The 20,108-nt window shown below is 60.3% G+C and overlaps 1 long non-coding RNA gene across 1 annotated transcript; it reads right to left on the reverse strand.

The window, feature by feature from the left end:
* Positions 1-795: 795 nt before the first annotated feature.
* LOC134526943 (uncharacterized) lies at positions 796-2,031 on the reverse strand. The gene is made up of 3 exons (XR_010074053.1): positions 1,935-2,031; positions 1,239-1,733; positions 796-926 (listed from the first exon to the last, which is right to left on the reverse strand). It is a non-coding gene; the product is annotated as an uncharacterized LOC134526943 (long non-coding RNA).
* Between the last annotated feature and the right edge of the window lie 18,077 nt (positions 2,032-20,108).

Raw genomic sequence — 20,108 nt, forward strand, 5'->3', positions numbered from 1 at the left:
GCGTAAGAGCCGATGCGGAGGGGCCGATGGCCGCTCTGGAGGCCGGGCGGGCGGCACCGACGCCGCTCCAGGTGGCGCGGAGCTCGCCAGAGTCCTGGCGGTCCTGGTTCGCCCTCCGGCCGCCGCTCTCTTGAGACTGCGGCCGGACGGGCCTCCGCGAAGCCGCGCCTGCGCACGAGCTGCGGAACCCACGCGGCGCCGGCGGCGGGGGCCGAGGGGGGCCGGGAGGCGCGGGCACTGCGCATGCGCCGCCCCCCACCTGCAGGACGCGCCTTCAGCCGCCAGGCGGCAGCACCCGCCCCGGTATTGACACACATCTGTGCGTTTAGGGAATTTACGTTGCCCGTTTCCTACCTTAACGCTTTTGATACCGAATATCTATTTAGGCTGTCTGCCTACACACCTAGTTTGACACTAATATCTTTTTATAAACGCATCTAAGTATTTTTATATTCTAGGATCTTTCATATAACACAGAAGCACAGAATCCTTAGAGACAGAGGTTTTTATTTTGAACTTTTACATACATAATTTATATATATGTATATTTCTCATTCCCTATTTCAACGCCTCCTGCCCATAGTTACAGGTTTTCACATTTTTTAATGCATCCCAAGAATTTTCAGACATTCTGGGGCCGCGACCCACTTCTTTTGGGGGGGCAACTCCACGTAACCCCTCCCCCCATCTCCCACTCACCTGCTCCTCTGCTGCGTCATCGCTGCCCCAGTGACATCGGGGTGCCCCAAATGACACCATCACCCCCCAAGACACACACACACAGACACCCTTCTATTCACCCCAAAAAAAGGCTCAAAACGCCCAGATCCAGGGCTGGCCCCTTCTCCTCAGGGGGGCTCCGCCACCGGCTGCAAACCTGGGCTGGGGCATCTCTCGAGCAGCACGAGACGCCTACGACGAGGCACCTGGAAAACAAAAATCCCCAATTATAGCTCAGCATCCCAAAAAAACAGCACAGAAGAGAGCAGAGGAATTCCGTCAGACGGAGGGACGGGACAGGAGCTGGGGAAACAGCTCAGCTCGAAATACAGCACAGCCTTCAAAAGCCAGCGCCATCTGAACTCTTAAAAGTCAGGATTAAGACTAATCAGTGCCATTTTGAACACGTTCTTAGCATAAGGGCGAACCCTCCGGCTGGTGCTGGGAAACACCTGGCCCTTTTCCTTTCCCTGAGAAGGTGTGCATGAAGTTTACATCCACCCAGTGAAAATACTTACCCTGTGAAAGTACTTGGCTTTCCTTCGGCGCTAATTTAACTTGCACAGCTGTGAACGGATACTACTAAACTGTCCGTCTCCAAAATACACAGCTATGATTTGACCACGGGGGGTTTTTTGTGTGCTACTCGAGGAGGAGGAGGGACATGACTCCCTTCCTCTTCTGCAGCGCTGGTCACTTGACCATCCTCCACCTAAGAGAACACAGCGGTGTCTTACAGCTCTTGCGATATGAAGCTTCCCAGATGTGCAGCCTTGCACGCACACAACCCTTCCCCATGGCCATACCGTGATTTTGGATACGCGTACGGACCCTGCGGTACATATCAGCAATCTGGTCTGCTGAGGACAACTCAGAGGGGACCCTTCCTCACCCAGAAATGCTTGGCTGTCTCTTCCCTGCCGCAGGAAGCACCTTCTGGCTCAATCACCTTGATGTTGTTCTCTGGCTGTTTCACGTTTTTCAAGCATCTTAAGCTTCACCCACAGCAGCTCCTGTTCAAACCCAGTAAACGTCCACCAGTCCCAGGTCGCCCACACCAGGAGGGAGAACGGGGCTGAACGGAGACAGCCCAGGCAAGTCTGTGGCAAAGGCAGCCCACGACAACCCCGGGGAGGAGCGGACAACCGCGGCCTCCGGGAGAGAAAGAGAAGGGGCAGCAGTTCCCCGACCACTGGCCCCAGCGGGAGCCCCACCTGCAGCAGGAGCTCCTGGAGACGCTGCTTTCCCCACCCGGATGCTCCTGGCACCTGCATCGAGAGGCGACCAAGCGCAGCCAGGGGCGGCCGCCGCTGTCGGGAACAAGACGGGGGGAGGACATCTGCCGGCAGTGCCTCGGCTGGGGAGGAGGGCCGGGGCCCGTCTCCTCGCAAAGGAACAGGGAGCGGGGGGGCTGCAGGCCCGGGAGCGGGGGGATGCCGGCCCGGGAGCAAAGGAGGTCCGGCCCGGGAACCCGGGGACACGGGGGGAGAACTGTCCCGATGGGGGGGGACGCGAGGGGGGAAGGGAGGGGGGATCCGAGGCGGAGGACGCGGGGGGGGGGCCGGGGCCGGGGCCGGCCTGGGAGCCCGGGGACGCGGGGGGGGGGACGCGGGGCGGGGGGGAACCGTCCCAGGAGCGGGGGCCGCCTACCATCCTCCCGCCCGACGGAAACGCGGCCGGCAGACGCCGCTCCCCACGTGACCACCCGGAAGTAACGTACCGGAAAATGCTTCGCAGGCTGGCGCGGCGGCGCCAGGTGGGCGCCGGTGGCGCCGAGGCTGACGGCCGCCGCAAAGCCCGCAGCCCCACGGGCTGTGGGGCCACGCGAGCGGCTGCCAAAGAGCTTTCCAACGAGGCACGGCTTTCCCTCCTGGCTCTTCGGGCGTGGGAGCTGTGGCCAGAGCCATGGCCCTACCGGAAAATGCTTCGCAGGATGGCGCACGGCGCGACGTGGGTGCCGGTGGCGCCGAGGCTGACGGCCGCCGCAAATCCCGCAGCCCCACGGGCTGTGGGGCCACGCGAGCGGCTGCCAAAGAGCTTTCCAACGAGGCACGGCTTTCCCTCCTGGCTCTTCGGGCGTGGAAGCTGTGGCCAGAGCCGCGGCCCTACCGGAAAATGCTTCACAGACTGGCGCGGCGGCGCCAGGTGGGCGCTGGTGGCGCCAAGGCTGACGGCCACCGCAAAGCCCGCAGCCCCACGGGCTGTGGGGCCACGCGAGCGGCTGCCAAAGAGCTTTCCAACGAGGCACGGCTTTCCCTCCTGGCTCTTCGGGCGTGGGAGCTGTGGCCAGAGCCGCGGCCCTACCGGAAAATGCTTCGGAGGCTAGTGCGGCGACGTCAAGTGGGCGCCGGTGGCGCCGAGGCTGACGGCCGCCGCAAAGCCCGCAGCCCCACGGGCTGTGGGGCCACGCGAGCAGCTGCCAAAGAGCTTTCCAACGAGGCACGGCTTTCCCTCCTGGCTCTTCGGGCGTGGGAGCTGTGGCCAGAGCCGCGGCCCTACCGGAAAATGCTTCGCAGTCTGGCGCGGCCGGGCCAGGTAGGCGCCGGTGGCGCCGAGGCTGACGGCCGCCGCAAAGCCTGCAGCCCCACGGGCTGTGGGGCCACACGAGCGGCTGCCAAAGAGCTTTCCAACGAGGCACGGCTTTCCCTCCTGGCTCTTCGGGCGTGGGAGCTGTGGCCAGAGCCGCGGCCCTACCGGAAAATGCTTCGCAGTCTAGTGCGGCGGCGCCACGTGGGCGCCGGTGGCGCCGAGGCTGACGGCCGCCGCAAAGCCCGCAGCCCCACGGGCTGTGGGGCCACGCGAGCGGCTGCCAAAGAGCTTTCCAACGAGGCACGGCTTTCCCTCCTGCCTCTTCGGGCGTGGGAGCTGTGGCCACAGCCGCGGTCCTACCGGAAAATGCTTCGCAGGCTGGCGCGGCAGCGCGACGTGGGTGCCGGTGGCGCCGAGGCTGACGGCCGCCGCAAAGCCCGCAGCCCCACGGGCTGTGGGGCCACGCGAGCGGCTGCCAAAGAGCTTTCCAACGAGGCACGGCTTTCCCTCCTGGCTCTTCGGGCATGGGAGCTGTGGCCAGAGCCGCGGCCCTACCGGAAAATGCTTCGCAGGCTGGCGCGGCGGCGCCACGTGGGCGCCGGTGGCGCCGAGGCTGACGGCCGCCGCAAAGCCCGCAGCCCCACGGGCTGTGGGGCCACGCGAGCGGCTGCCAAAGAGCTTTCCAACGAGGCACGGCTTTCCCTCCTGGCTCTTCGGGCGTGGAAGCTGTGGCCAGAGCCGCGGCCCTACCGGAAAATGCTTCACAGACTGGCGCGGCGGCGCCAGGTGGGCGCCGGTGGCGCCGAGGCTGACGGCCACCGCAAAGCCCGCAGCCCCACGGGCTGTGGGGCCACGCGAGCGGCTGCCAAAGAGCTTTCCAACGAGGCACGGCTTTCCCTCCTGGCTCTTCGGGCGTGGGAGCTGTGGCCAGAGCCGCGGCCCTACCGGAAAATGCTTCGGAGGCTAGTGCGGCGGCGTCAAGTGGGCGCCGGTGGCGCCGAGGCTGACGGCCACCGCAAAGCCCGCAGCCCCACGGGCTGTGGGGCCACGCGAGCAGCTGCCAAAGAGCTTTCCAACGAGGCACGGCTTTCCCTCCTGGCTCTTCGGGCGTGGGAGCTGTGGCCAGAGCCGCGGCCCTACCGGAAAATGCTTCGCAGTCTGGCGCGGCCGGGCCAGGTAGGCGCCGGTGGCGCCGAGGCTGACGGCCGCCGCAAAGCCTGCAGCCCCACGGGCTGTGGGGCCACACGAGCGGCTGCCAAAGAGCTTTCCAACGAGGCACGGCTTTCCCTCCTGGCTCTTCGGGCGTGGGAGCTGTGGCCAGAGCCGCGGCCCTACCGGAAAATGCTTCGCAGTCTAGTGCGGCGGCGCCACGTGGGCGCCGGTGGCGCCGAGGCTGACGGCCGCCACAAAGCCCGCAGCCCCACGGGCTGTGGGGCCACGCGAGCGGCTGCCAAAGAGCTTTCCAACGAGGCACGGCTTTCCCTCCTGGCTCTTCGGGCATGGGAGCTGTGGCCAGAGCCACGGCCCTACCGGAAAATGCTTCGCAGGCTAGTGCGGCGTCGCCACGTGGGCGCCGGTGGCGCCGAGGCTGACGGCCGCCGCAAAGCCCGCAGCCCCACGGGCTATGGGGCCACGCGAGCGGCTGCCAAAGAGCTTTCCAACGAGGCACGGCTTTCCCTCCTGGCTCTTCGGGCGTGGGAGCTGTGGCCAGGGCCCGGCCCTACCGGAAAATGCTTCGCAGGCTGGCGCGGCGGCGCCACGTGGGCGCCGGTGGCGTCGAGGCTGACGGCCGCCGCAAAGCCCGCAGCCCCACGGGCTGTGGGGCCACGCGAGCGGCTGCCAAAGAGCTTTCCAACGAGGCACGGCTTTCCCTCCTGGCTCTTCGGGCGTGGGAGCTGTGGCCAGAGCCATGGCCCTACCGGAAAATGCTTCGCAGGCTGGCGCGGCGGCGCCACGTTGGCGCCGGTGGCGCCGAGGCTGACGGCCACCGCAAAGCCCGCAGCCCCACGGGCTGTGGGGCCACGCGAGCGGCTGCCAAAGAGCTTTCCAACGAGGCACGGCTTTCCCTCCTGGCTCTTCAGGCGTGGGAGCTGTGGCCAGAGCCGCGGCCCTACCGGAAAATGCTTCGCAGGCTGGCGCACGGCGCGACGTGGGTGCTGGTGGCGCCGAGGCTGACGGCCGCCGCAAATCTCGCAGCCCCACGGGCTGTGGGGCCACGCGAGCGGCTGCCAAAGAGCTTTCCAACGAGGCACGGCTTTCCCTCCTGGCTCTTCGGGCGTGGGAGCTGTGGCCAGAGCCGCGGCCCTACCGGAAAATGCTTCGCAGGCTAGTGCGGCGGCGCCAAGTGGGCGCCGGTGGCGCCGAGGCTGACGGCCGCCGCAAGGCCCGCAGCCCAACGGGCTGTGGGGCCACGCGAGCGGCTGCCAAAGAGCTTTCCAACGAGGCACGGCTTTCCCTCCTGGCATTTCGGGCGTGGGAGCAGTGGCCAGAGCCGCGGCCCTACCGGAAAATGCTTCGCAGGCTGGCGCGGCGGCGCCACGTTGGCGCCGGTGGCGCCGAGGCTGACGGCCACCGCAAAGCCCGCAGCCCCACGGGCTGTGGGGCCACGCGAGCGGCTGCCAAAGAGCTTTCCAACGAGGCACGGCTTTCCCTCCTGGCTCTTCGGGCGTGGGAGCTGTGGCCAGAGCCGCAGCCCTACCGGAAAATGCTTCGCAGGCTGGCGCACGGCGCGACGTGGGTGCCGGTGGCGCCAAGGCTGACGGCCGCCGCAAATCTCGCAGCCCCACGGGCTGTGGGGCCACGCGAGCGGCTGCCAAAGAGCTTTCCAACGAGGCACGGCTTTCCCTCCTGGCTCTTCGGGCATGGGAGCTGTGGCCAGAGCCGCGGCCCTACCGGAAAATGCTTCGCAGGCTGGCGCGGCGGCGCCACGTGGGCGCCGGTGGCGCCGACGCTGACGGCCGCCGCAAAGCCCGCAGCCCCACGGGCTGTGGGGCCACGCGAACGGCTGCCAAAGAGCTTTCCAACGAGGCACAGCTTTCCCTCCTGGCTCTTCGGGCGTGGGAGCTGTGGCCAGAGCCGCGGCCCTACCGGAAAATGCTTCGCAGGCTAGTGCGGCGGCACCAAGTGGGCGCCGGTGGCGCCGAGGCTGACGGCCGCCGCAAAGCCCGCAGCCCCACGGGCTGTGGGGCCACGCGAGCGGCTGCCAAAGAGCTTTCCAACGAGGCACGGCTTTCCCTCCTGGCATTTCGGGCGTGGGAGCAGTGGCCAGAGCCGCGGCCCTACCGGAAAATGCTTCGCACGCTAGTGCGGCGGCGCCACGTGGGCGCCGGTGGCGCCGAGGCTGACGGCTGCGGCAAAGCCCGCAGCCCCACGGGCTGTGGGGCCACGCGAGCGGCTGCCAAAGAGCTTTCCAACTACGCACGACTTTCCCTCCTGGCTCTTCGGGCGTGGGAGCTGTGGCCAGAAACGTGGCCCTACCGGAAAATGCGTCGCAGGCTGGCGCGGCGGCGCCACGTGGGCGCCAGTGGCGCCGAGGCTGACGGCCGCCGCAAAGCCCGCAGCTCCACGGGCTGTGGGGCCACGCGAGCGGCTGCCAAAGAGCTTTCCAACGAGGCACGGCTTTCCCTCCTGGCTCTTCGGGCATGGGAGCTGTGGCCAGAGCCGCGGCCCTACCGGAAAATGCTTCGCAGCCTGGCGCGGCGGCGCCACGTGGGCGCCAGTGGCGCCGAGGCTGACGGCCGCCGCAAAGCCCGCAGCCCCACGGGCTGTGGGGCCACGCGAGCGGCTGCCAAAGAGCTTTCCAACGAGGCACGGCTTTCCCTCCTGGCTCTTCGGGCGTGGGAGCTGTGGCCAGAGCCGCGGCCCTACTGGACAATGCTTCGCAGGCTGGCGCGGCGGCGCCTGGTGGGCGCCGGTGGCGCCGAGGCTGACGGCCGCCGCAAAGCCCGCAGCCCCACGGGCTGTGGGGCCACGCGAGCGGCTGCCAAAGAGCTTTCCAACGAGGCACGGCTTTCCCTCCTGGCTCTTCGGGCGTTAGAGCTGTGGCCAGAGCCACGGCCCTACCGGAAAATGCTTCGCAGGCTGGCGCGGCGGCGCCACGTGGGCGCCGGTGGCGCCGACGCTGACGGCCGCCGCAAAGCCCGCAGCCCCACGGGCTGTGGGGCCACGCGAGCGGCTGCCAAAGAGCTTTCCAACGAGGCACGGCTTTCCCTCCTGGCTCTTCGGGCATGGGAGCTGTGGCCAGAGCCGCGGCCCTACCGGAAAATGCTTCGCAGGCTAGTGCGGCGGCGCCAAGTGGGCGCCGGTGGCGCCAAGGCTGACGGCCGCCGGAAAGCCCGCAGCCCCACGGGCTGTGAGGCCACGCGAGCGGCTGCCAAAGAGCTTTCCAACGAGGCACGGCTTTCCCTCCTGGCTCTTCGGGCGTGGGAGCTGTGGCCAGAGCCGCGGCCCTACCGGAAAATGCTTCGCAGGCTGGCGCGGCGGCGCCACATGGGCGCCGGTGGCGCCGAGGCTGACGGCCGCCGCAAAGCCCGCAGCCCCACGGGCTGTGGTGCCACGCGAGCGGCTGCCAAAGAGCTTTCCAACGAGGCACGGCTTTCCCTCCTGGCTCTTCGGGCATGGAAGCTGTGGCCAGAGCCGCGGCCCTACCGGAAAATGCTTCGCACGCTACTGCGGCGGCTCCACATGGGCTCCGGTGGCGCCGACGCTGACGGCCGCCGCAAAGCCCGCAGCCCCACGGGCTCTGGGGCCACGCGAGCGGCTGCCAAAGAGCTTTCCAAGGAGGCACGGCTTTCCCTCCTGGCTCTTCGGGCGTGGGAGCTGTGGCCAGAGCCGCAGCCCTACCGGAAAATGCTTCGCACGCTACTGCGGCAGCGCCAAGTGGGCGCCGGTGGCGCCAAGGCTGACGGCCGCCGCAAAGCCCGCAGCCCCACGGGCTGTGGGGCCACGCGAGCGGCTGCCAAAGAGCTTTCCAACGAGGCACGGCTTTCCCTCCTGGCTCTTCGGGCATGGAAACTGTGGCCAGAGCCGCGGCCCTACTGGAAAATGCTTCGCACGCTACTGCGGCGGCGCCACGTGGGCGCCGGTGGCGCCGAGGCTGACGGCCGCCACAAAGCCCGCAGCCCCACGGGCTGTGGGGCCACGCGAGCGGCTGCCAAAGAGCTTTCCAACGAGGCACGGCTTTCCCTCCTGGCTCTTCGGGCGTGGGAGCTGTGTCCAGAGCCGCAGCCCTACCGGAAAATGCTTCGCAGGCTGGCGCGGCGGCACCACGTGGGCGCTGGTGGCGCCGAGGCTGACGGCCGCCGCAAAGCCCGCAGCCCCACGGGCTGTGGGGCCACACGAGCAGCTGCCAAAGAGCTTTCCAACGAGGCACGGCTTTCCTTCCTGGCTCTTCGGGCGTTAGAGCTGTGGCCAGAGCCACGGCCCTACCGGAAAATGCTTCGCAGGCTGGCGCGGCGGCGCCACGTGGGCGCCGGTGGTGCCGAGGCTGACGGCCGCCGCAAAGCCCGCAGCCCCACGGGCTGTGGGGCCACGCGAGCGGCTGCCAAAGAGCTTTCCAACGAGGCACGGCTTTCCCTCCTGGCTCTTCGGGCGTGGGAGCTGTCGCCAGAGCCGCGGCCCTACCCGAAAATGCTTCGCAGGCTAGTGCGGCGGCGCCAAGTGGGCGCCGGTGGCGCCGAGGCTGACGGCCGCCGCAAAGCCCGCAGCCCCACGGGCTGTGGGGCCACGCGAGCGGCTGCCAAAGAGCTTTCCAACGAGGCACGGCTTTCCCTCCTGGCTCTTCGGGCGTGGGAGCTGTGGCCACAGCCGCGGCCCTACCGGAAAATGCTTCGCAGGCTGGCGCGGCGGCGCCACGTGGGCGCCGGTGGCGCCGAGGCTGACGGCCGCCGCAAAGCCCGCAGCCCCACGGGCTGTGGGGCCACGCGAGCGGCTGCCAAAGAGCTTTCCAACGAGGCACGGCTTTCCCTCCTGGCTCTTCGGGCGTGGGAGCTGTGGCAAAGCCACGGCCCTACCAAAAAATGCTTCGCAGGCTGGCGCGGCGGCGCCAGGTGGGCACCGGTGGCGCCGAGGCTGACGGCCGCCGCAAAGCCCGCAGCCCCACGGTCTGTGGGGCCACGCGAGCGGCTGCCAAAGAGCTTTCCAACGAGGCACGGCTTTCCTTCCTGGCTCTTCGGGCGTGGGAGCTGTGGCCAGAAACGTGGCCCTACCGGAAAATGCGTCGCAGGCTGGCGCGGCGGCGCCACGTGGGCGCCAGTGGCGCCGAGGCTGACGGCCGCCGCAAAGCCCGCAGCCCCACGGGCTGTGGGGCCACGCGAGCGGCTGCCAAAGAGCTTTCCAACGAGGCACGGCTTTCCCTCCTGGCTCTTCGGCCGTGGGAGCTGTCGCCAGAGCCGCGCCCCTACCGGAAAATGCTTCGCAGACTGGCGCGGCGGCGCCAGGTGGGCGCCGGTGGCACCGAGGCTGACGGCCACCGCAAAGCCCGCAGCCCCACGGGCTGTGGTGCCACGCGAGCGGCTGCCAAAGAGCTTTCCAACGAGGCACGGCTTTCCCTCCTGGCTCTTCGGGCATGGGAGCTGTGGCCAGAGCCGCGGCCCTACCCGAAAATGCTTCGCAGGCTAGTGCGGCGGCGCCAAGTGGGCGCCGGTGGCGCCGAGGCTGACGGCCGCCGCAAAGCCCGCAGCCCCACGGGCTGTGGGGCCACGCGAGCGGCTGCCAAAGAGCTTTCCAACGAGGCACGGCTTTCCCTCCTGGCTCTTCGGGCGTGGGAGCTGTGGCCACAGCCGCGGCCCTACCGGAAAATGCTTCGCAGGCTGGCGCGGCGGCGCCACGTGGGCGCCGGTGGCGCCGAGGCTGACGGCCGCCGCAAAGCCCGCAGCCCCACGGGCTGTGGGGCCACGCGAGCGGCTGCCAAAGAGCTTTCCAACGAGGCACGGCTTTCCCTCCTGGCTCTTCGGGCGTGGGAGCTGTGGCAAAGCCACGGCCCTACCAAAAAATGCTTCGCAGGCTGGCGCGGCGGCGCCAGGTGGGCACCGGTGGCGCCGAGGCTGACGGCCGCCGCAAAGCCCGCAGCCCCACGGTCTGTGGGGCCACGCGAGCGGCTGCCAAAGAGCTTTCCAACGAGGCACGGCTTTCCTTCCTGGCTCTTCGGGCGTGGGAGCTGTGGCCAGAAACGTGGCCCTACCGGAAAATGCGTCGCAGGCTGGCGCGGCGGCGCCACGTGGGCGCCAGTGGCGCCGAGGCTGACGGCCGCCGCAAAGCCCGCAGCCCCACGGGCTGTGGGGCCACGCGAGCGGCTGCCAAAGAGCTTTCCAACGAGGCACGGCTTTCCCTCCTGGCTCTTCGGCCGTGGGAGCTGTCGCCAGAGCCGCGCCCCTACCGGAAAATGCTTCGCAGGCTGGCGCGGCGGTGCGACGTGGGCGCCGGTGGTGCCGAGGCTGATGGCCGCCGCAAAGCCCGCAGCCCCACGGGCTGTGGGGCCACGCGAGCGGCTGCCAAAGAGCTTTCCAACGAGGCACAGCTTTCCTTCCTGGCTCTTCGGGCGTGGGAGCTGTGGCCAGAAACGTGGCCCTACCGGAAAATGCGTCGCAGGCTGGCGCGGCGGCGCCACGTGGGCGCCGGTGGCGCCGAGGCTGACGGCCGCCACAAAGCCCGCAGCCCCACGGGCTGTGGGGCCACGCGAGCGGCTGCCAAAGAGCTTTCCAACGAGGCACGGCTTTCCCTCCTGGCTCTTCGGGCGTGAGAGCTGTGGCCAGAGCCGCGGCCCTACCGGGCAATGCTTCGCGGCCTGGCGCGGCGGCTCCACGTGGGCGCCGGTGGCGCTGAGGCTGATGGCCGCCGCAAAGCCCGCAGCCCCACAGGCTGTGGGGCCACACGAGCGGCCGCCAAAGAGCTTTCCAACGAGGCACGACTTTCCCTCCTGGCTCTTCAGGCGTGGGAGTTGTCACCAGAGCCGCAGCCCTACCCCAAAATGGTTTGGAGGCTGGCACGGCAGCACCACCTCGGGCTGCAGGCTTTCCTGCTGCCTTTAGAGTCTCACAGCCACCCTTTCCCTCTTGGCACCACGCCAGCCTCTAGCATTTTTATTATTAAGTCAAGACAGTGTACTACTTAACATTATACAGAGCGCTACACATCAATACATGCTCAAATTAAGCATAGCCAATGGAAAAATTGGCAATACAGTGCCATCGTATGTTACAAGGTGTCAGATGTCACTGAAGACTGTGACAGAGCGATACAACGTGAAGCGTAACACAGTACTGGGCAGTGCCAGGCAATACACCGTCACAAAATCACCGATAGTGAAGTTCAGAACGGAGTGCAGTCTTACGACAGTATCTCTGATGCCACCGTTAAGCCAGTGACAGGCGGTACAACATCACACGTTACAGTATACAGGGTAGTACAACCCGATTCGCAGACAAATAAATTAGTGCAAATTACAAGACTCCCAATACAGTACAGTACAATGCCAGACAGTCTCAGATGTCGGTCAAGACAATGCCAGGGCAACGCAGTGCAAGACATAACGTTATACAGGTCAGTACAAGGCAATACGCAGTCCAATGAATAACAGTAAACTACAATACCCAAAACACACTGGCAAACAATGGCAAACAATCCCACATGTCGGTCGAGACAATGACAACGCGCGACGGAACACCGTGCAGGGCAGCACAAGGCAGTACACAGTCAAATAAAGTACAGCTGACCAGAAAACCCGCACTATGCTGCCGTACGATCTCAAAACATCTCGGATGGCAGTCAAGGCAATTACAGGGCAATACAAAGCACTACATCGCAGTACACAAGGCAGTACAAGGCAATACTCAGTCAAATAAATAACAGACAGTCAAAAAATTCACAGTGCAGTGAATTCACATGGGTCAGATGGCAACCAAAAGAAGGACCGGGCAATACAAGACGAGAGGTAACCCAATACGGGGCCAGACAAGGCAATATGCAGTTGTGGCGGGTGGAGCGATTCACTTCAGTCCTGAGAGAAGTAGAGAAACATTTAGAAACATCACCACAGTGATTCGACAAAGGCAGCAGTGAACGTAACATCCCTTTACCAGGTTCCGTGGCCACGTACCCCAGATAATTTATTGCACAGGGGCCAGGGTCAGACGAGCTGTTAGGGAGACCCTCCCGTTGAGCCACAACCCCCTTGCTTTCTAAACTCCTTCTTGACGAGCAGTCTAAGTGCGGCTGGATCCAGTTCCTAGCCCTGGACTTGGGCAACGGTTCACCTCTAAAGGATTATATCCGCGCCATCAACCCTTTATATCACTGAGCTAAGGCTACGAGGTTTAGCGTGGTATTAGTCACTTACCGAGACTCTGTTGCGGCAAGGGATCTCTCAGCCTTGAGGATCAGAACCTGAAGCAAGCGTCCCCGCTCAAGGGCACATCCTGGTGCCATGACAGACTATGACAGGCAATACTATGACAGGGCAATACAACGCAAGACGTAACTTTACACAGGGCAGTACAAGGCCAATACACAGTCAAATAGGGAACGACCGATCACAAAATTGATGCACGGTCAAATAGAGTACAACAGTCTAAGAAGCCCTCAACACAGTGCCTGTCAACGCCAGAATACATCAGATGGCTCGCAGCACGGTGAGAGGGCAATACGACGCAAGACTTAGGAAAATACAGGGCAGTACAAAGCAATACGTAGTCAAATATAGAACAGCCGATCAAAAACACCCTCAGTTCGGTGCGGTACAACCCCAGAGAGTGTAAAAGGACAGTTAAGACTATTTCATGGCAACACAACGCACAATGTAACACAATACAGGTTGCTACAATGCAATACAGAATAATATAGGAAACAACCGATCAAAACGCCACAATACGGTGCAGTACGATCCCACACAGTCTCAGGTGGCAGTCAAGACAACTATAGGGCGACACGATCCAAGATGCAACATTACACGACAGAGTAGAACTGAAGACGCAGTCAACTAAATACCAACCGATTAGAAGAACCGCAGTACAGTGCGGGAGAAAACAAAAATAAGTGGAGATGCCAGTCAAGACAATGACAGAGCAATACAAGGCAAGAAATAACGCAATACAGGGCAGTACAGTGAAATACACGGTCAAATAAATAACTGATTAAGTATCCCGCAATACCGTGCGATGCAATGCCAAAACGTGTGAGACAGCAGTCGAGGCAGTGACAGAGCTATACAATGGAAGACATAACGCAGGGCTGTACAACACCGAAACGTATCAGGTGGCACTCAGAACAACAACACGGCGATACAACGCAAGCCGCAACACAATACAAGGTGGTAACAAGGCAATACACGGTCAAACACAGAACAACGAATAAAACCTGCACAATACGGATCGCTGCAATCCCAGAACATCTAAAGTGACAGTGAACGGAATGACGGGGCAGTACAATGCAAGATACAACACTAGACAGGGCAACACGCATTCAAATAACGCAAAACCAATTAAAAAACCCACAATACACACCAGTACAATGCCAAAACAGATCAGATGGCAGTACGGGCGAATAGAGGGCAACACAATGCCAAACGTGACGCCATACGGGGCTGGATAAGGCAATACGCAGTTGTGGCAGGCCGAGCGGCTAACTTCGCTTCTAAGAGAGAAGCGGTGAAACATTCAGAAACATCAACACAGTGATTCTCCAAAGGCAGCAGCACATGTGACGGCGCTTTACCAGATTCCATATGGCCACGCACCCCGGATTATTTCCTGCCTAGGGGCCAGGGTCAGACGAGCTGTCTGGGAGACCCTCCCGTTGAGTCACAAGGCTCGGAAAGGACCCCCTTGCTTTCTAAACTCCTTCTCGGAGAGGAGTCTAGGTGCGGCTGGATCCAATTCCTAGCCCCGGACTTAGGCAATGGTTCACCTCTAAAGGATTGTATCTGCGCCATCAACCCTTTATATCACTGAGCTAAAGCTAAAAGGTTTTGTATGCTATTAGTCACTTACTGAGAATCTGTTGCGGCAAGGCATCTCTATCTCGAGGAGCAGAACCTTAATCGAGCGTCCCTGCTCAAGGGGAGATCCTGGCACGGAGGCCCCTGCCATCCAGAAGTAGTCAAAAGGCTCTTGGGCTGTCCACTATTTATGGGGTAAGCTAATTGACTTATAGTCACATCAGCACAGGAACAAGATATCTAGGTCCCCACTGTGTTGCCAACCATCCCCCAACTTCAAGTACCACTCAGAACAACTCCATGGATGATTGGGGCGCCAAAACGAAGGGGCGCCCACACCACCCCAGCAGTCAAATAAGGAACAACCAATGGAACTTTCACAATAAATAAGTACAATCCCAGACAGTCCAAAGTAACAGCCAAGACAATGACAGACCAATACAGTGCAAGACCTAACATCATACAGAGCAGTAAAAGGCAACGCGCAGCCAAGTCAAGAACAGTTAAAATACCCAAAATCCAGTGCAGCACTATGACACTGTCCCAAAACACAGTCAGAACAACGACAGAGTAATGCAACACGAGCCGTAACACAACACAGGGCAGCACAAAGCAATACACAGTCACACAAAGAACAGCCAATTACAAGACCCACAACAGAACGCCCTACGATCTCAGGAAGTCTCAGAGGGCAGTCACGGCAAATACAGGGCAATACGGTGCAAGATAACACAATACAGGCCACTGCCAGCCAATACTCAGTCAAATAAATAACAGACAGTCAAAAAATTCACAATGCAGTGCACTACTATGACACCATGGGTCAGGTGGCAATCATGACAACGACAGGGCAATACAAGGCAAGACGTAACCCAACACGGGGCCGGACAAGGCAATATGCAGTTGTGGCGGGTGGAGCCATTAACTTCACTCCTAAGAGAAAAGTAGAGAAACATTCAGAAACATCAACACAGTGATTCTCCAAAGGCAGCAGTGCACGTGACGGCGCTTTATCAGGTTCCGTGGCCACGTACCCTGGATTATTTCCTGCCTAGGGGCCAGGGTCAGACGAGCTGTCAGGGAGACCCTCCCGTTGAGTCACGAGGCTCGGAAAGGACCCCCTTGCTTTCTAAACTCCTTCTCAGAGAGGAGTCTAGGTGCGGCTGGATCCAATTCCTAGCTCGGAGAGGACCCCCTTGCTTTCTAAACTCCTTCTCGGAGAGGAGTCTAGGTGCGGCTGGATCCAATTCCTAGCCCCGGACTTGGGCAACGGTTCACCTCTAAAGGATCATATCTGCGTGATCAAACCCTTTGTATCGCTCAGCTAAGATGGCAAAGTCTGGCATGCTGTTAGTCACTTACCCAGAATCTGTTGCGGCAAGGCTTCTCTCAGCCTCCAGGAGCAGAACCTTAAGTGAGTGTCCCCGGGAAATGCTGGCAAACAGGCCGCTGCCTTGCAAGAAAGCTCCAAGGGCTCTTGGTCTGTCCGCTAGGTCTATAGCAAGCTAACTGACTCACAGTGTCTTGACTCTGGTGCCAGCCATCCCACAAAGTTCAAGTGCCACTCGTAGCGACTCCTGCTGGTCGTTATAGCTCGAGCAGCAGCCTGGAGGAAAAAGGGGGGTGACATCGCAACAGCAGTCAAATACAGAACAACCGGTTAAAAATTGCACAATACTGTGCCAGAGACTCTAAAATAACTGGCAAGACAACGACAGGGCAACACCATGCAAGATCTAACCTTACACAGGGCAGTACAAGGCAACATACAATCAAATGCAGAGCAGACAATGGAAGAATTGACGGTACAGTGCCATACAACGGTAGAATATATCAGATGTCGGTCACCACAATGACAGAGCAATACAAGGCAAGACGTAACGCGATACGGGGCCCTACCAGGCGACACAGTCAAGGAAACAACAACCCATGAAAGAATTCACAATACAGCGCGGTCCTAGGACGGAACGTGTAAAATGACCGTCGAGACAGTGACAGGGCAATACAATGCAAGACACAACACCATACCAGGTGGTAACAAGGCAACATGCAGCCAAACGAAGAACAACCGATTAAGAAACCCAGCATACGTTCAACTGTAATACCAGAAAAGATCAGAAGGCAGTCAAGACAACGACAGCACACTATAACATGAGAAGTAACACAATACACGGCAGTACAAGGCATTACACAGTCAAATAAAGAAGAACCCATTAAAAACCACACAATACAGTGCGGTGCGATGCCAGAGTAGATCAGAAGGCAGTCGAGACTATGACGGGGCAATATAATGCAAGATGTTACACAATACAGGGCGGTACAAGGCATTAGAAAGCCAGATGAAGAACAACCGATTAAAAAACCCGCAATACAGCGTGGTATGAGGCCCGAACAGATCAGAAGGCAGTCAAGGCTACGACGGGGCAATATAACACGAGACATAACGCAATAGAGGGCGGTACAAGGCATTACACAGTCAAAGAACAACCGATTAAAAAAAAAAAAAAAAACACGCAACACGGTGTGGTACGATGCCAGAATAGATCACAGAGCAATCAAGAGCGTGACGGGGCAACACGATGCAAAACCGATACTGAGTGAGGTGGAGCAATACTATTTCAAATATACAAGAACATAGTACGGAACCAAGTTCTTAAGCGTATGACACAAGACCATCTCAAATGGCAGTCAAGGAAGTTACTGAGCAACGTAATCCCGATTTGCACAAAATGGTGCCATCAGGCACCATCGCGTCCGTCAACACTAAGTTGTACTGCAATATCCCCCGCATCACACGCGCCATACCCTTCTGCTCACCTGCTCCGCATGGATTCCAGGTTTGGACTTTGTGGCATACTCTGGTTCTGGCACCTAAAACACCTAAGACACACAATATTACTGTTGAGCTTACGGGAAACCACCACCCCCATGCGCTACCTCTCTGCTACCCAGCTCACCTCCAACGCTCGTCCGGCTCCGGATGCCTGCGGCACCTGCAAAACCAAAGACAAACACTCCCCTGAGCTGCAATGTAGCACTGGGCTATTAGACACCAACGTGTCCACAACCGCCTCACTTGCTGGGACTACTCAGTGGGCGTGCAGTATCGCCCCTCTGACCCTGCATGTCACACCAACCGAAGAAACACACGCCGAGATACTGCCCAAAACCCTACCAAATTCCCCATCTCCCACTCCCTCACCTTGCCCGCCCATCCTCCCCCGAGGCGTGCAACCTGAAGGCTCGCAAACCACCCATAAAACCCAACAGACATGGGTTGCTTTAAAACTTGAAAGTTGCTCCCTCTGAGGCAGATGTGATAAGGTCAGCAGCGGCGGGTGGGCTGAAGTGACTGACTCATCCCCATCCCCACATCCCATGTCATTCATTGCTTCAAAACTTCAAATTGGAAAGAACCAATACATACAGTACTCAGAGCCACATCTTCTCTCTAATACCACGTGCTGACTCACCTTCTTACATTGCTCTCCTCTCCTACGCTGCCCCGCCAAGCTTGTCCTGTTGCATCTGCAAGAACGACATCAGAGAAATCACCCTGAGGCAGAGCAATAGAGTCATAACAACAAAAAGTCTTGCACCTTTTTACAAATACCATCTAAGGTCCAAATACAACCGTACACAAAGAAAATTACAAAAAAAAAATCCGCACCAAAACCAGCTGTACCCTCTTCCACATGAACTCTTCTTCACTGCTGCTGTATTGCCTTCCCAACATGCCTCTGCTCTTCCCAAACAAAACAGAAGAGGTGTCTACACAGCCTCCCAATGGCTACCCTGAGATAACTCTAACACCTTTGCCCCGATCTACTGGGATTCATGTACTGCATATAGACTCTCCACAGGATTCCGCCCACCCTGGACACTACGTGCCCAGGCAGGGCAGCCCCGAGCCAAACACTCACGGTTACGGACAGACACTACACGGAACGCTACGAACGACACGCCTCAAAGATGAGAGAAAACTCTCAGCAAGAAAGATGACACGGGGACCAAAGTCACCGTCGTGCAAGAAAATCTGTGGGATCGTGATGATGTCAACATGAAGACGCTCTACGGAACCCCCTGAAGCAAACTGTAGAACGTGATGGTACGTAATAAGAATGGACTGTTGAGCCCGCTAAGATGGACATGCAGGAAGTCTGGCTTCAAGACCTAAGAACGTAACGACGCAGGGAAGAACTCCCAGACATGGAAGCGGGCCGTCCAGAAACTTCCGAGAGGCAAGATTGATGCACGCTTTAAGATGCTAACGCAAGAAGAGCATCAGATGAATGGTGCTACGCCCACAGGCCCAAGCATTCGAGACCCTAAGGATGACGCCCAGGGCCCCACGTCGTGCTCCTGGAGCTCAAAGATGACCTCGAGACCCAAGAAGGGGCGAAGATACACAACACAGACCACATGAACGACATGACAACACGCACAGGCTGGAACTGCCCTGCCCGGGACACGCTAGCGTCACACTGAACAGTAAGCAACATCCTTTACCTTCCTAAATACGACTGTGCCCCGGGACAGCCCTCGCCACTACGCTAACGTCAAAGACCCCATTTTGCAATTGTCCACCTCGGCCCCTCTCCGGCGCCTGACTGTCAACTTAGCTTTTGGAGGGCCAGGCATCTGAATCCTTCTTCGATGCGGTCCGCAAAAACCAGCCATCCGATACATTTCCGCAGTCACCAGGTTCCTCCTCTTCCTCTGCAAAAGGAAAATAAAACATAATCCCAGAGGCCGCCACGGCACCAGCAATAAGCATCCTGAGAGGAGATGCCAACCTCTTCGACGACACCCTCAGCCTCCCGAATGCCGTGGCGTTCTGCTCGCCCGCTCAGCGCCAATTCCAGAGTCTGACGCTGCGGCAACAGTTATTCACGGCACCTAAGATACCAAGAAACACAGCATTACCACTGCGCTACTGCCAAACCACCAGTCCCGTGCTCCTCCTCGATACTATCTGGCTCGCCTCAAATGCGAGAGCCTAGAGCACACCAGGCTCCGACGACACCCGAACCCATCTGCAAACCCTATCCAAGAAGGACTCATGAACCCGGCTCCCTTTTCTAGCCCTCCCCCAGTGCCAAAACTTTAGAAACCCCTTCTCTTCTCCCTGAGCTGCCAGGGAAGGAGCCCCACTTCTTCCCCATAGATCCCACCCTTTATTTGCCAGCCCGAACACCCGGCGTTGGACGCTTCTCAAGAGCCACTCTTCCCAGCCTCTCCCTGCGTCCCACCACCACCTCCTATCTTCTGTCTTCCCACGGACTCTGGGCTCTGCTGCAGACCCACAGAGTCAGTGAAGCCCTGATCTGACCTATACCAGGGGCCTGCCACAAGCCGCAAAGGCTCCAGGGACACGGCAAAACCCTGAGCACGGTGGGGGAAGGTGACAAGGCACCCCACATCCTGAAATACGTTATGCTTTATGGCCCTGCTGCTTTCCTGAGAAATGTGGAAACTCCATCTACAGCTGCAGACAAGGTGCTCACCCAGTCCCTGCAAAGTAATCTCATCATCTGCCCGATTGAGAAAATTCTATTGGCATCTTACCTGGGATACAGCAAAGCTAGTGGGGAAAAAAAAAAACTACACAAACAAGAAAGTTCCGTCTTCAATACAGTCAGGGATTCCAGGAAAATGCGCCATGCCTGGAAGAGAGAAAACCATACCCTTAAACTATCTCACCGCCCCCTAAGACTCATTACCACGCGACTCACCTCAAAAACCACAAGGAAGAGAACCGGCACATGAGGCCGCTCTCTACTATACACGCTGCCAAACCTCACCTGGTCCTGAAGGTCTTGCCACCTCCAGCTTCTTACCTGCTATTCTCTAAATGGGATAACATCTCCACCCAAGGAGCTGAGCCGCCTCCAAAGCTGCAATCGACTGAAGGACAGGCAGAGCTCTG

The sequence above is a fragment of the Chroicocephalus ridibundus genome, chromosome 24 (assembly GCF_963924245.1).
Source record: "Chroicocephalus ridibundus chromosome 24, bChrRid1.1, whole genome shotgun sequence".
NCBI classification, from domain to species: Eukaryota; Metazoa; Chordata; class Aves; order Charadriiformes; family Laridae; genus Chroicocephalus; species Chroicocephalus ridibundus.